This window comes from Octopus sinensis, linkage group LG26 (assembly GCF_006345805.1).
Source record: "Octopus sinensis linkage group LG26, ASM634580v1, whole genome shotgun sequence".
In the NCBI taxonomy this organism is placed as follows: domain Eukaryota; kingdom Metazoa; phylum Mollusca; class Cephalopoda; order Octopoda; family Octopodidae; genus Octopus; species Octopus sinensis.
Window position 1 is genome coordinate 3,797,017 of NC_043022.1, and position 14,329 is coordinate 3,811,345.

A 14,329-nucleotide genomic window follows, 5' to 3' on the forward strand; every position below is an offset into this window, starting at 1 on the left:
ATACACACACACACACACACATATATATACACACATATGTATATATACATATTTATATACATATTTATATATACATATATATATATACACACATATTTTTCTTTTTTTCTTTTCTTTTACTTGTTTCAGTCATTTGACTGAGGCCATGCTGGAGCTCTGCCTTTAGTCAAGCAACTCGACACCAGGACTTATTCTTTGTAAGCCTAGTACTTATTCTATCGGTCTCTTTTGCCAAACTGTTAAGTTATGAGGATGCAAACACACCAACATCAGTTGTCAAGCAATGCTGGGGAACAAACACAGACACGCAAACACACAAACACACACACACACATATACGACAGGCTTCTTTCAGTTTCTGTCTACCAAATCCTCTCACAAGGCTTTGGTTGACCTGAGACTATAGTAGAAGACACTTGCCCAAGGTGCCACGCAGTGGCACTGAACCCAGAACGATGTGCTGAGCAGTGTTTGGGGTCTGAAGACATGCCGTATGGCTAAACCCCTATGAGTGATAAACCCAGCGTAAGCCCAAACACCAGCCTACCCCCCTATAATATATATGTATATGTACATATGTATGTGTGTGTGTGTATATATATATATATATATATAATTGTATATACATATATATATATATATACACACACACACTATGTACATTAAAGCATTTTAGCTCTTATTTCTAGCAATGTAGATGTTTCTAACACCCTAGTCATATTTAGTAGCAATTATAGTTTTCCTTTTTGGTAAAATACTACAGACTGCTGTCTGTATTTGTGCTGGTAGCACATAAAAAGCACCATCCGAACGTGGCCGATGCCAGCGCCGCCTCAACTGGCTTCTGTGCCGGTGGCACATAAAAAGCACCATCTGAACGTGGCCGACGCCAGTGCTGCCTTGGCTGGCTTCCGTGCCAGTGGCACATTAAAAGCACCAACCGATCGTGGCCGATGCCAGATCCCCCCCCGCCCCACCTGCACCGGTGGCATGTAAAAAGCACCCACTACACTCGCGGAGTGGTTGGAGTTAGGAAGGGCATCCAGCTGTAGAAACACTGCCAGATCAGACTGAAGCCTGGTGCAGCCCCTGGCTTCCCAGACCCCGTTCGAACCGTCCAACCCGTGCTAGCGTGGAAAACGGACGTTAAACGATGATGATGAAGATGATGAGGATATATATATATATATACACATTTTGATGCTGATTCGAACCCAGAACCATTCCTTTTGAAACAAAGACAACTTCGTACTTTTCCATCTATATGCTGTATGGGAAGGTAATGTGGAATCTTCTATGTAGATGCTCATGATGTTAGAGACAGCAGCTCAAATACTTTCAATTAGCATGGTCTTAAAAATGTAGATGATGCATCCTTAAATATAATTAAGCATTTTTGAGCATGGTTGATGCCAGTCCCTGCAGACTGGCTCCCATGCCAGGGGCACGTAAAATGCAATATATGAACGGGTTCAATGTCAGTGCCGCCTGACCGGCTCCTGTGACAGAGACACATAAAAAGCACACACTACACTCTCGGGGTGGTTGGCATTAGGAAAGGCATCCAACTGTAAAAACCTTACCAGATCAGATTGGTGCCTAGTGCAGCCTCCTGGCTTGGCAGTCCTCAGTTAAACTATCTGACCCATGTCAGCATGGAAAGCGGAAATTAAACGATGATGATGCTGACGATGAATTCTAAAAGAAAATTTTGAAAGTCATGGTTGGAAGCAACTTCAATCTTAGGTATACTCAGTCAGTGTTAACCTGGAGGTAAACAACAACAGTTTGATCAATTCTTTGAGATATGGTCTGTTTTTAAAATTCCATTTCTTTTGTCTTTGATTCAAAGACCAACTTATCGTAATTCCAGCTTTTTAGGCGGAGGCAGGTGGAAGAGGAACAGACATGGGTGTGTGATTAAGGAGTTTGCTTCACAAACCCTGTGGTCCCGGGTACAATTCCACAGTGAAGCATCTTTAGCAAGTGTCTTCAACTATAGGCTCGGTCTGACCAATACTTTGTGAATCAAAGTGGTAGATGGAAACTGTACTGAAACCTGACACATCTGCTAGCTATTAACTCTTTGTCCTTGTCTGCTTCTCTTTTCCTCTCTCTCTCGACATACCTACCTTCCTACTTACCTATCTACCTACCTACCAAGCTATCAATCTATTTGTGTGTGTGTGTGTGTGTGTGTGTGTACTTGTGTGTAACTTTGTCCCCCTACCATTGCTTGACAACCAATGTTGGTGTGTTTATGTCCCCATAACTTAGCAGTTCAGCAAAAGAGACCAATAGAATAAGTATTGAGCTTACAAAGAATAAGCCCTGGGGTCGGTTTCTTTGACTAACGCCCTTTAAGGCAGTGCTCCAGCATGGCCACAATCAAATGACTGAAACGTGTCTAGAATAAAAGAATATATATACATAGATAGATAATGAGAAGGTGCATGGTTTAATGGCTAGAGTATTCAGCTTACGATCATAAGGTTATGGGTTCAATCCCCACTGGGGTGTGGTGTCCTTGAGCAAGACACTTCATTTCACATTGCTCCAGTTCACTCAGTTTTCAAAAATGAGTTGTACCAGTAATTCAAAGGGGGCCAGCCTTGTCTCATTCTGTGTCTTGCTGAATCTCCCTGAGAACTACTGTGGAGTACTCAACCACTTGCATGTTAATTTCTCGAGCAGGCTGTTCCATTGATCGGATCAACTGGAGCACTTCTTGTCGTAACCGGTGGAGTGCCAGGGTGTTTTGTGACGGTGAATGACCTTGTGGTCAGAGTATTCTGCTCATGACCCTAAAGTCATGGGTTCAATTCCAAGCGACGCATTGTGTCCGCAACACACTTTATTTCCCCTTATTCCTGTCCACTCATCTGGCAAGAATGATTTGTACCTGTAATTGAAAAGGGGGCCAGCCTTGTCACATTCTGTGTCAGGCTGAATCTCCCTCAGAACTACATTAAGGGTACACGTGTCTGTGGAGTACTCAACCACTTGCATGTTAATTTCATGAGCAGGCTGTTCCTTTGATCAAATCAACTGGAACACACACCGTTGTAACTGGAGAGTCTGGCCTTTATGTGTGTGTGTGTGTGTGTGTGTGTGTGTGGTGTGTGTGTGTGTGTGTGTGTGTACTTGTGTGTAACTTTGTCCCCCTACCATTGCTTGACAACCAATGTTGGTGTGTTTATGTCCCCATAACTTAGCAGTTCAGCAAAAGAGACCAATAGAATAAGTATTGAGCTTACAAAGAATAAGCCCTGGGGTCGGTTTCTTTGACTAACGCCCTTTAAGGCAGTGCTCCAGCATGGCCACAATCAAATGACTGAAACGTGTCTAGAATAAAAGAATATATATACATAGATAGATAATGAGAAGGTGCATGGTTTAATGGCTAGAGTATTCAGCTTACGATCATAAGGTTATGGTTCAATCCCCACTGGGGTGTGGTGTCCTTGAGCAAGACACTTCATTTCACATTGCTCCAGTTCACTCAGTTTTCAAAAATGAGTTGTACCAGTAATTCAAAGGGGGCCAGCCTTGTCTCATTCTGTGTCTTGCTGAATCTCCCTGAGAACTACTGTGGAGTACTCAACCAACCACTTGCATGTTAATTTCTCGAGCAGGCTGTTCCATTGATCGGATCAACTGGAGCACTTCTTGTCGTAACCGGTGGAGTGCCAGGGTGTTTTGTGACGGTGAATGACCTTGTGGTCAGAGTATTCTGCTCATGACCCTAAAGTCATGGGTTCAATTCCAAGCGACGCATTGTGTCCGCAACACACTTTATTTCCCCTTATTCCTGTCCACTCATCTGGCAAGAATGATTTGTACCTGTAATTGAAAAGGGGGCCAGCCTTGTCACATTCTGTGTCAGGCTGAATCTCCCTCAGAACTACATTAAGGGTACACGTGTCTGTGGAGTACTCAACCACTTGCATGTTAATTTCATGAGCAGGCTGTTCCTTTGATCAAATCAACTGGAACACACACCGTTGTAACTGGAGAGTCTGGCCTTTATGTGTGTGTGTGTGTGTATCTGTCTGTGTGTCTTTAAGCCTTTACACTGATGCCATTTGAAAGGAAAACGGTTTCCCCTTTTTTTGTATCTCATAATTTTGTGGTTCAACAGAGATTACTAAAAAGTACAACTTAAATACTGAGGTTCATAATATTAGCTAAAATCCTCCACAGCAGTGCTCCAGCATGGCCGTAGTCGAATGACAGAAACAGATAAAAGAATAAACCCTCATTTTCACTGATTCTCTAAGGAACCGGTTGCACCTTTTTCCTTTCTTTTTTCTCGGATTGGTGTCTTATGTTCTGCAATTCTTTCTTCACTTTTGCTTGTTTTGGCCAGCTGGAGCACTGCTTTTACTGAGGTACCAGTCCCTCACCTTAACAGTTTATATGGGTCCATTTTTTAGGAGCTAAAAATCTAATCCTAACCCCTAAAATTTAAAGGCGACAAACAGTATGCTCTTTAATTTGCTGTTTATTCCTTGACCAAGCCACAGAATGAATCTCTATGTGCTTGTTAGAAATAGCAGCCAAATCTCCTTCAAGTCACAATTTATGAATGAGGCAGCCTCAACATGGTCGATAATTATGCTAAAAATAACACCCAAATCTCCTTCAAGTCACAATCTATCAATGAGTGAGCCTCTACATAGTCGATAATCATGCTAGAAATAGCAGCCAAATCTCCTTCAAGTCACAATCTATGAATGAAGGAGCCTCTACATGGTCTATTATAATGCTAGAAATAGCAGCCAAATCTCCTTCAAGTCACAATTTTTGAATGAGGGAGCCTCAACATGGTCAATAATTACACTAAAAATAACACCCAAATCTCCTTCAAGTCACAATCTATCCATGAGTGAGCCTCTACATAGTCAATAATCATGCTAAAAATAGCAGCCAAATCTCCTTCAAGTCACAATCTATGAATTAGGGAGCCTCTACATGGTCGATAATCATACCAGAAATAGCAATTAAATTACTTCCAATTAAAACAGTTTTGGAAAAAGTACAGAAGACAATAAATAATATCTTGTATTTCTAAACTGACTTGATGGTCATGCTTGGAACCATCTTTGATGATTGATTCGTTCAGTCAGTGCTAACGTGAGACTGGACAACAATGAAATGGGAAGAACACATTAGACCAAGTCCTAAATGTACAGAATGACCAAATGTCCAAGCATCTGCCCGGTCAGGGTTTGTCCAGAGTAAAACAACAATAATTAGTGAGGACAGCATTAATCAGCAGCCAATTAGCCATCACATACACACAAACACACACACATATGCATACGCACTCACCACAAAATATCCTGTACACAGGCACCCACTCCATAGGACATGAATGGCTAGAAGGACTTTACTTCTGACAACTGGAAAATAGGACTGTTATCCTGGTTTAACGTAATTAACCATTAATCCTAATGATTTAGCATTTTATTATCCATAACCAGCTGCTGTATTCTTCTTCTTCTTCTTCTTCTTCTTCTTCTTATTATTATTATTATTATTATTATTATTATTATTATATTATTATTATTAAGGCAGTGAACTGGCAGAACCATTAGCACATCAGGCGAAATGCCGAGCAGTATTTCGTCTGCCGTTACGTTGTGAGTTCAATTTCCGCCAAGGTCGACTTTGCCTTTCCTTCTTTCGGGGTTGAATAATTAAGTACCAGTTGAACACCAGGGATCGATGTAGTCAACAAGCCCCCTACCTTCAAATTTCAGGCCTTCTGCCTACAGTAGAAAGAATTATTATTGTTGTTGTAGTTGTTATCATCATCATCATTGTTTAACGGCCACTTCCCATGCTGGCATGGGTTGGACGTGTCTGACTGAGGACTAGCAAGCCAGGAGGCTGCACTGGGCTCCAATCTGATCTGGCAATGTTTCTACAGCTTGATGCTCTTCCTAATGCCAACCACTCCGAGAGTGTAGTGGGTGCTTTTTACATTCCACTGGCACAGGAGCCAATCAGGTGGCACTGGCAGTGATCACACTTGAATCCTGCTTTTCACATTCCACTGGCACAGGGGCCAGTCAAGCAGCACTGCCTTTGACCAAGCTCGAATGGTGCTTTTTTACATGACAAGTTACTATTATTTCCTGATCTCCAGACTTGTTAGTACGCTGGGTGAAATGTTTGGTGGTATTTTGCCTGCCTTTATGAGCAGAGCTCAAATTCTGCCATAGTTGACTTTACTTTTCACCTTCTCGTGGTTGAAAAAGCAAGTACCGGTTAACTACTGGGGTACATATATATTGAATTCTAACACCAGGTTTTTCTATGCAAAATATTTATATTAAATGATGATGATGATATGTGCATGTACGTGTGTGTATATATATATATGTGCATTCATATACATGTCTATACTTATATACATACATATTCATATATATATATAGATATATAAAACATAGTAAATAGGGTAATAAAAATAAATTCTTATTACCAGTGACCTAGCACAAAAGACGAATTAGTCATTAGACTATACGTTATTCATATATAAGTACATTAAAAGGCTTCCAACATCTCAGCTGAGATGATAAACGTTTTTAATTTTCCTTCCATTTCATGAATTTATCCCCCTCCTTATGTATCTAGCACTTGCTTCTTTATTTGGAAGCCTTTTAATGTATTTATATATAGATATATGTATGTATATGTGTGTGTGTGTATATATATATATATATATAAAGGTTTATATATATAAACCCCAGTTTATCTAATTACCTTACACTTGAATATTAAATATAATATACAAAACTTATTGTAATAGCTAATAAACCAGTATATTCATAAGATTTGATCCCTTAATGAGGTATTTAACCTTTAATTGAACTCTTATATATATATATATATGTATATATATATATATATTATATATATTATACATTTCAGTGCAGCATCGTAGGTAACCCCCAAACTTCTCAAATAAGCAACAAACCACAGACATGAATCACGAACAATAACTCTCAGAATATCAGTAATTAATTTCTCCTTTATCTGAGTAATTAGCATGCACCTGAGCATGCACCTGTAATTGTCATTATTAAACTGTTTTTTGGAACATAAATTAACTTGTGATTTTGATGGAAGATTTTAATTCAGATGAATTTTAATCCACTGCTTTTGTTTCAATTAATTCTGAGAATAACGAAGAATTTAGTAAAATAATTTAGTCATTATGAAGTTGGTGCTTGAAACAAAATAGCAAAAAATTCTTATGAAAGGTTTTAATTGAGATCGCTTTAACCCTTTTGTTATTATTTCTGCTTTTGTTTCAATTAATTTTGAAAATAACATAAAATTTAGTCAAAAAACTCTGTCATGATTCTGCTAGTGCTAGAAACAAAAAAAAATTTGATGGAAGGTTTTTAACCCTTTAGCATTTAAACTGGCCATATCCGGCCAAAAGTATTCTGCCTGTTTTATGTTCAAACTGGCCAGATCTGGTCTCTCACACCAACCCTACAATATCGTTTTAAAAATTAACAGCTACCTCATCAAAATCTCATAGCTACAAGATAATGCATGATTAGTTCAAAACAATGTGGATAAAAAAGCATTCATTTTGGCAGAATAATGCGAACACTAAAGGGTTAAAGACCTTTTTAAGACAGGCAGTTTGTATCATAAAACCAGGGGCTGTTTCAAGTGGCTTCATATCAAAAGGGTTAACTCTTTTGTTCCTTTAATTTAATTCTGGAAATAAGGACAAATTTAGTAAAACAATCCTGACAGTATTAACATGGTGTGAGGCAGCAAGCTGGCAGAGTTGTTAGCATGCCGGGGAAAATGCTTAGCATTTCATCCATTGCACGATCTGAGTTCAAATTCCACTGGGGTTGACTTTGCTTTTCATCCTTTTGGGGCCGTTAAATCTAGTACCAGTGAAACACTGGGGTCAATGAAATCAACTAGTCTCCTCCCCCTCCAGATTTCAAGCCTCATGCCTTTATCCGAAAGGATTACGAATCTGGTGTATGGAACATAAATGAACATGAAATTCTAATGGAAGGTTTTAATTTATTTCACTTCAACCCTTTCGCTACCATATTTCTGTTGAAATAATGAAGAATTTGGTAGAATAACATAATTGTTATTAAACTGGCTTTTGGAACAAATTAAGATGAAATTTTAATTGAAGGTTTTAATCTAGATCGCTTCAACCCTTTTGTTACCATATTTCTGTTGAAAAGAACGAAGAATTTGGTAGAATAACTTTGTCCCTTCTTTTGGCTTGATGCTCAGGTGCATTCTGCGATCAAGGCTTCGGTTGCATGCATTAAGCTCTAGAATTGCCCCAGTTATCAACTCTCCTCCTCAGGAATATGGTCTTGAGGATTAGGGCCGGTTCCTGAGCCATTTGTGGTTTCACCATTCGTTTATGGCATGAACTTGCCCTTGCCTGGCTTAAGCTTTGAGACAAGGAGATGTATGGCTGCTGACTTAATCCTTCTTAATCTGGTGTTTGGAACATAAATTAAGATTAGATTTTAATGGAAGGTTTTAGTTTAGATCACTTTAACCCTTTTGTTACCATATTTCTGTTGAAATACACAGCTTTTGTTTGATTTAATTTTGGAAATAATGAAAAATTTAATAAAATGGTTGTCATTATTAATCCGATGTTTGGAAACCTGAAATTTTGATAAAGGATTTAATTTAGATCACTTTTATTTCCATATTTGTGTTGAAATACACTAACCTTATTTCAATTAATTTTGAAAATAATGAAAAACCTTGTAAAATAATTTTGTATTATCAAACCGATGTTTGCAACAAATAAACAAGAAATTTTGATGCAAAGTTTTTAAGATAACCTTAAAAACGAAGTTTGTCACAGAATCAAGAGTAGGTCATGGGTGGATTGGTAATAAAAGGCAGCGAGCTGGCTGAAACGTTAGCACGCCGGGCGAAATGCTTAGCGGTATTTCGTCTGCCGTTACGTTCTGAGTTCAAATTCCGCCGAGGTCGACTTTGCCTTTCATCCTTTCGGGGTCGATAAATTAAGTACCAGTTACGCACTGGGGTCGATGTAATCGACTTAATACCTATGTCTGTCCTTGTTTGTCCCCTTTATGTTTAGCCCCTTGTGGGTAATAAAGAAATAGGTATTAAAAGGGTCAAAGGCATAAATATCACCATTTATTTACCTGTTGCTGTTCTTCTTCAGCCCCACTCTCCATGGGGACAAAAACAAACAAACCACATCTCATCATTTCAAATGTCTTTCTTCTCTCTCATTAACAATCAATTGGCAGTCATTAACCTGATTAACATGATTAACATTTGTATAGTGTTAGTCTATGTCTAATTAGTATACATCCAATTACGTCTTACCGTTAATTACAAACCATCACTTTAGAAAGCATGAAAGTTTAAACGAGACTTTTTATCGTCTGCCGCTTCTCTGTCTCTCTCGTTTTCACTCCCTTTGTCTTCTTACTCTTTTCCTCCATCTCTCTCTCTCTCTCTCTAGTCTGGTCTGTTTCTCGTTTTCTCTCCCTTTGTCTTCTTTCTCTCTTCCTCCCCCTCTCTCTCGTGTCTCCTTCTCTGTCTCTCTCGTTTTCCCTCCCTTTGTCTTTTTACTCTTTTCCTCCCCCTCTCTCTCTCTCTAGTCTGGTCTGTCTCTCGTTTTCTCTCCCTTTGTCTTCTTTCTCTCTTCCTCCCCCTCTCTCTCTCTCTCTTGTCTCCTTCTCCGTCTCCCTCGTTTTCCCTCCCTTTCTCTCTCCCGTTTACTAGTTATCCATAAATTACCTTTACAACTTGAAAATTTCAGGAAAAAAGGAAAAATACGAAAACTCTGCAGAGTTCATTGAAAAAAAAAGACATAGGCAAAGAAATAAAGTTTTATTAGAAACATCAGAACACTTCAGAGTGGGCTGCGTTGGTCGCACACAGCACACGTAAATGATAAACTGTGGAAGTTGTAAAGATAATTTATGAACATCTTGTACATTATATACAGAGTGTTACAACTTGAAAATTTCAGGGAAAAGTGGAAAATAAGAATAATTCAGCAGAATTTATTGAAAAATATTGACAAACAAATAAAGTTTTATTAGAAACATCAGAATACTCCAGCGTGGGCTCCGCTCCATTGGTTGCACGCAACACATCTTGGCAATACGTTGTGGAAGTTGTAAAGATAATTTATAGACATCCTGTATATTATATACACAGTGTCCATAAATTATACTTACAATTTGAAAATGTAAAATAAGGATAACTTAGCAGAGATCATTGAAAAGGATAGGCAAAGAAATAAAGTTTTATCAGAAACATCAGAACAGTTCCATGTGGGCTCCATTGGTTGCACGCAACACATCTAGGCAATACCTTGTGGAAGTTGTAAAGATAATTTATGGATATCCTGTATATTATGTACGTAGTGTCCATAAATTACATTTACACTTTGAAAAATTCATAAGTAAATGAAAAATAAGGATAACTTAGCAGAATTTATTGGAAAACATAAGCAGAGAAATAAAGTTTTATTAGAAACATCAGAAAACTTTCACAAACTCTCATAAGTTATCTTTATCTTTCAATTTTTCTGAACGTTTCAAATTGTAAGAGTAATTTATGGACACCCTGTAGGTGTTGCTGTGGTAAGAAGCTTGTTTCTCAACCACATGGTCCCAGGTTCGGTTCCACTGCATGGCACTTTTAAGCAAGTGTCTTCTATTATAGCCTCTTGTCAATTGAAGATTTGTGAGTGGCTGTGGTAGATGGAAACTAAAAAAAGCCCATCACACGTGGATAAATATATACACATAAGTAAAAAAAAAACATTCGAAATACGATGTTACTATTGTTAATACCATCTATGCTAAATATTTTTAAATTGATAATATTCACAGCAGTAACGTAGGCAGTTCATAGGTTTAATAACATAAAATATAAAATTAGTACGAAGCTTGGATCTTTTCCTTATCAACGGCAGTTTTCAACACAATTTCTTGATAAATTTGCACATTTTTGGCTATGCCCAGGTCACTGTTTTGAGCGATGAAAATTTTGACACCAAAATCAAAATAAATATACGTCGGTCAGCTGGCAATGGTTAGTGGCATTTCATCCATCTTTATGTTATGAGTTCAAATTCCACCGAAGTCAACTTTACCTTTCATCCTTTCAAGATTGATAAAATAAGTACCAGTTAATCACTGGGGTCAATGTAATTAAATAATAATAATAATAATAATAATAATAATTGTGTACAGTGCTCAGGTGCACTACAACTCATCTAAAGTGTATATATAATCAGGTGTAGTTTCGACGGATTTCGGGAAGCATGAGGGCCTTAAAGGATGCAGTGTCATGGCAGTCAACAACTGATGCAGGCAGTTTATTCCACGCTTCAGCAACCCTGAGCGTGAAAAAATGTTTCCGAAAGTCATGGGAGCTGTGTTGTTTTCTGACTTTGTATGCATGTCCACGTGTGTTAGACACATGGAGATCAAAAAGGTGTTCAGTGTTGTTGTTGGTGAGGTGGTTGATAACCTTGTGGGTGTTTACCAAGTCCGTCGCCAGACGCCGGAGCTTCAGTGAATCCCTGCCCAGGGAAACAAGGCGCTCAGAATATGGTAGGTGTCTGATGGAGGGTATGCGTTTGGTTGCACGTCTCTGGACAGATTCCAGGAGGTCAATGTTCTGAGCAAGATAGGGATTCCAAACTGATGATGCGAATTCCAAGTGCGGTCGTACCATAGCTGTATACAGTTTTAAATAGATGGCTGGAGAGCGGCTAACAAAAGTCTTGCTGAGTGATGCCAAGACACCCTTGGCCTTCTTGACAATTTTAGAGATATGCTTTGTCCAACGCAAATCACTGCTGACAGTGATGCCTAGGTCACGCTCGCAAGAGGATTTCTTGATATCAGTGTTGTGGAGGGAGTATGTGGACGCAGGGTTTTTTCTCCAAAAATGCATGGTGGTACACTTGTCCACAGCCAGTTTCAGTTGCCAGTCTGTGATCCATTGCTGCATTGTGTCTAGGTCTGATTGCAGGAAAGAGTTGTAGACATCAGGATCAGTCCTCTTGATTTCAAGGTACAGCTTGATGTCGTCTGCATATTTCAATACTGTGGCATTCTTTAAATTGGCATCTATGTCATTAATGTATGCCACAAACAGGAGGGGACTAAGGACAGATCCCTGTGGTACACCCGATGACATCTCATATGATGTAGAGTGCTGTCCTAGAACTGTGACTACCTCCTTTCGGCTGAGGATGAAGGATTTCAACCAGTTAAAAAGGTCATCCCCCACACCCATTGCAGAGAGTTTCACCATAAGCCTTTTGTGTGGCACAGAGTTGAAAGCCTTAGCAAAGTCAAGGTAGACAACATCCACCCATGAGCCACTGTCAGTGATCTGAGTAATGTCCTCAAGGAACTCGACAAGCTGGTCACTGCAGCTGGAGTTAGGGACAAATCCATATTGTGAGGGTCGGATGAGACTGTGAGAGCTCCAGAAGTTCCAGAGTGTTTCTCTGACACACGATTCCATCAGTTTTGCAATACAGCTAGTGAGACTGACTGGGCGATAGTTGACAGGTGATGTGCGGTCACCCTTTTTGAACAGAGGAATGACACTGGCAGTTTTCCACTGCTCCGGAGTAGCACCATTGTTGAGACAGTACTGGAAGAAAATAGAAAGCTGGTGTAAAAGGAAGTGCCTGCCACGTTTGACTTTCTCCTCGCCTGAACTTGCTGTGGCTGAATTCCTTTTGAGTGTTGGGCCTCATGGAGGCAAGGTGGTTGAGTTCCTTCCAAATGTTGGGCCTCACAGAAGTAATGACCAAGATCTTTTGCATTATGTCATGCTGGAGAAGAAGGCCCATCAAGCAGAGTAAAATCAGAGTCATAGCAGATGCTGGTGTCACACAAATTCGTACCCATGCTGGTGGTATGTAAATGTACCTTGGTGTCACACAAATGGCACCCATGCCAGTCGCACATAAAAGCACCCATTACACTCTGGGAGTGGTTGGCATCCAGCCATAGAAAATCATGCCTAATCAGACTGGAGTCTAGTGCAGCCTTCCAGCATACCAGCCCATCCCACTCATGCCAGCATGGACAATGGACATTAAATGATGATGATGATGATTATAAATAAATGTTTAAGTGGAATTGACAGCTTTTGTGTGTTTCTGAATGGCTAACTTGTGTCTTCCATGCTGCAATTGTTTTAACTTTCAGTTGATCATCACAGATCAAAACAGTTGCTATGGAAACAGAATCCCCAAAACAAAGGTGTTCTCTCAGTAAATATATTTATTGTGTTGAGTTCTTATCACTACCGTCCCCAATCAAAATCTTCGCCGCCATTCGCTAACCTGTGTGATCTTTCCTCCTCAAAATCCTTTAATTTTTTTTAAATGCCTCGGTATGAAGATATTTCGTTCGTCCACCGTCCCCAATCAAATTCTTCGCCATTACTGTACTGTCCTGTCCACAATCAAAACTTCCGTCTTTCCAACCCACTTACGGTGAACCTATTTAAATATCACCTCGTGCTCCTCTTTTATTCACTCTTTCTTGACCACAGCGATGACCATAGCAATGAGTCAAAAGTTTTGCAATATTTTGGTAACTCATTTGCCTTTTTCATCAAGTTACAACAAAAGCAGCCCAGCATTCAAAGGAGAGGCCATTGTGTTGCACCATCTGGAACCACCTCCCTGCCAGTTCTTTGGTACTTAGGAATTAGTTTGAATCAAATGATAGGGAATAATAACATCCTGCAAATGCTTCTGTCTTCAGTTTCACAGAGCTAAACCATTTCTAGGCAGTGTTCCATAACATCTTGTAATGTCTCTGGTTCCAATGTCCTAATTTCTTATTAACCCTTTCAATAATAACCCGGCTGAAACCATCCCTGGTTCTGTAGTACAAATGTCTTGTTTTCAAAAGTTTTGAATTAAAATCTTCCACCAAGCCTTAGTCACAATTTATATTCCTAACACTAGCTTCAATGATAACTAAGTTATTTTACCAAATTCTTTGTTACATTTAAAATTAATTGAAAGAAACACAGAGCATCTCAACAGAAATATGGTAACAAAAGGGTTAAAGACAGTCAGTCAAATGTGTCTTTAATTTGCACAAGATTTGGCTGCTTTTTCTAACAAGTGAAACAACTATGTGAAACAAAACCTGCAAATAAACCTTTTTGATAGCAACCCAGCTGAAACCACCTCTGGCTCAGTAGTACAAATGTCTTGTTTTCAAAAGTCCTAAATTAAAATCTTCCACAGTTTATGTTCCTAACA

The 14,329-nt window shown here is 39.2% G+C and overlaps 1 long non-coding RNA gene across 1 annotated transcript; it reads left to right on the forward strand.

Annotated features, from left to right (window-relative positions):
• Positions 1–3,100: 3,100 nt before the first annotated feature.
• LOC118768029 lies at positions 3,101–13,750 on the forward strand. The gene is made up of 3 exons (XR_005003952.1): positions 3,101–3,118; positions 13,323–13,338; positions 13,625–13,750. It is a non-coding gene; the product is annotated as an uncharacterized LOC118768029 (long non-coding RNA).
• The last annotated feature ends 579 nt before the right edge of the window (positions 13,751–14,329 follow it).